Source organism: Lynx rufus, unplaced genomic scaffold (genome assembly GCF_022079265.1).
Source record: "Lynx rufus isolate CCGP_SWC_20201006 ecotype Redwood Valley unplaced genomic scaffold, mLynRuf1.p SCAF_5, whole genome shotgun sequence".
NCBI classification, from domain to species: domain Eukaryota; kingdom Metazoa; phylum Chordata; class Mammalia; order Carnivora; family Felidae; genus Lynx; species Lynx rufus.
This window is the reverse complement of record NW_025814867.1, coordinates 60,868,260-60,871,366: the sequence shown is the minus strand read 5'-3', so window position 1 is coordinate 60,871,366 and position 3,107 is coordinate 60,868,260.

Here is a 3,107-nt window from a genome sequence, read left to right as displayed (position 1 = left end):
CCAGGCAATCACACATCTGGCAAAAAGACAGTTTTAGCCTTTTTTAAAGGTCAACTGAATTTTAACGTATAATTCACCACCAAGTTGACAGAGCTACTTATTTTTTTGAATGCAAAAATAGGACTAATGCCCCCTTCTTTATCCTAGGGGGTTGGCACATAATGGGTAGCCAGGAAATATTTGTTGAATAAACTGATATTGAATATATTGATATATTTTTGGCTTGAAAAGAAAGTCTGGGACTGAGCATGTTGGTATCAAAATGGAGAAATAAAGAGTGTGTTTTGCAATACAATGTGTGGGTAGAACATATACTTTAAATGTGTATTTTCTGGGGTGCGTGGGTGGCTCAGTTGGATAAGCATCTGACTTCAACTCAGGTCATGATCTCACGATCCATGAGTTCAAGCCCTGCATCCGGCTCTGTGCTGACAGCTTGGAGCCTGGAGCCTGCTTCAGATTCTGTGTCTCCCTTTCTTTCTGCCCCTCCCCTGCTCATGCTTTGACTCTCTCTCTCTCAAAAATAAACATTAAAAAATGTTAAAAAATAATAAAATTTGTAATTTTTAGAAAATCTGTAACATATGATTATGGTAGATTAAAACGAATTCTTGTCTGCCTTACTGACATTTTTATTCAATACCTGCTAGATGACATTAAAGCACCAACAAAGGGTATCAGAAGACAGTATATTGACATATAAGTCAATGCTCATTTAGGGAAATATAGGTATGTGTATATACATATCACTATATACTACATAGGCCATCTTTTTAGAAACTTCAAAAAGTTGACGTTATATTAATTCTTTAAAAAACTACTAGTTTCAATTTTATCATTAATTATTTCTTTGTTGTTTATATTTATTCTTATTTTCTTCAATGTATCCTCATATATGTTAGCCATATTCTCAGGACACAACTTCATGGCAGTTAATGCACACTCTCCCTCTCTCAAGTATCTTTTATTTTCTGTTAAAATAGTGATTAAATGTAGAAGTAATTTTGAAAGAAAATAAAGCATGTCTAAGTAACTGTATTGATGGAGCCACTCTTTCAAATGTATTGGTGAAAATTTGTTGCGGATAAATTTGTGAAGACGTAACATTATGTTTTGTGCTTATAGTTTTCATTTATTCATTTGCTCCACAGTATCTTTGAATGCCTAAAATGTGATAAATTGTGTATCAGCTGTACCGACTGTTTGGTAGTCCTGAGCCCTAAGCTCTAACTATGACAGCACAATCAATAGGCAGTTTGATACAGTGATTAATGATGCTGGCTCTGGGGCACCTGGGTGCCTCCTTCGGTTAGGTGTCACACTTCTAAGCAGGTCATGATCTCGTGGTCTGTGGGTTCGAGCCCCAGGTCCGGCTCTGTGCTGACCGCTCAGAGCCTGGAGCCTGCTTCGGATTCTGTGGCTCCTTCTCTCTCTTGCCCCTCCCCTGCTTGTGCTCTGCCTCTCTCTGTCTCTCAGAAATAAACACATGTTAAAAATAAAATAAATTTAAAAAATTTAAAAAAGAATTCTGGCTCTGAAGGAGGAACCCAAGACTTTTCTTTCACCTGTGTGACCCTGAGCATGGTATACCATTGCTTTGAGCATTCATTTCCTCATTGATAAATAAGGGTGAAAATAGCACCGAGGATTGTAAGAGGATGATATGGTACGATGTGCATACATCTCAGTGGCCAGCACATGGAGAGGGCACGGTAAGTTCAAGATGATGACGAAGCTGATAATGATGGTTATGTTGGGCAAGAGCTACATACTCTTAGGGTCTCTGTTTCCTCAGCTGTAAAATGCAAGATTGAACCAAGTTCTCTTTAAGAGCAAATTAAGGATTATTTGGTGCCTGTGGGTCACTACTAGCAGAAAACATTTGTACCTCCATTGCCTTAGGGTAAACTGCATCCTGGGAGATAGTTGAGGGCTAGTGGGAAGTGCAAATACACAAAAATCACAATCCTGTTCCTGAGATGTGCATAGGTTAATTTTCTATAGTGTTTGCAGCCCCATATGTGACTTCTGCCAAATTCTAGCCAACGTCATACTTTCTTTAATTTAACACAGTGAACTAAAAAGTGATCTTGGTTAGAGTTGAAACTGCAAAGTCACCACTGAAGGAATGACTGATTATACTTCTTCCCACTTTCAAAACTTTTAAGGTCTGCCTTGTAAACTTACACATTCATAATACCAAATACATTACTACTTGATACATTACTCATGGGATTCACTGAGTGTGTCAGGATTTTAACACTTAAAAAATAGAACAGTCGGGGCGCCTGGGTGGCGCAGTCGGTTAAGCGTCGGACTTCAGCCAGGTCACGATCTCGCGGTCCGTGAGTTCGAGCCCCGCGTCAGGCTCTGGGGGATGGCTCGGAGCCTGGAGCCTGTTTCCGATTCTGTGTCTCCCTCTCTCTCTGCCCCTCCCCCGTTCATGCTCTGTCTCTCTCTGTCCCAAAAATAAATAAAAACGTTGAAAAAAAAATTAAAAAAAAAAAAAGAAAAAAAAATAGAACAGTTTATTTTTGAAAACTATCTTTAATATCTGTTTCAAAGATCATATTTGATGATCTGTTATTTTCTATACTGTCATTAAAAATTGTTCTATTTTGGGCTGCCTGGGTGGCTCAGTTGGTTGAGCGCCGACTTCAGTTCAGGTCATGATCTTGCCGTTTGTGGGTTCGTGCCCCGTGTCGGGCTCTGTGCTGACGGCTCAGAGCCTAGAGCCTGCTTCAGATTCTGTGTCTCCCTCTCTCTCTCTCTGCCCCTTCCCCGCTTGCACTCTGCCTCTCTCTCAGAAATAAACATTAAGAAAAAATTTTTTAAAATTGTTCTATTTATGTCCCTTTTTATTATAGTATGTCTCTTTGGGGCACATAGTTTTGTTTTAGACTATTTCTTTTATTTGTTTTTGCTTGACATTTTGGGTTTTGGGGTTTTCTCTGTTCTGTTTTGATTTTGAAATGTATTCTCAGTGCTGATTTCTTTTTTTTTTTTTTAATTTTTTTTTAACGTTTATTTATTTTTGAGACAGAGAGAGACAGAGCATGATCGGGGGAGGGGCAGAGAGAGAGGGAGACACAGAACTGGAAGCAGGC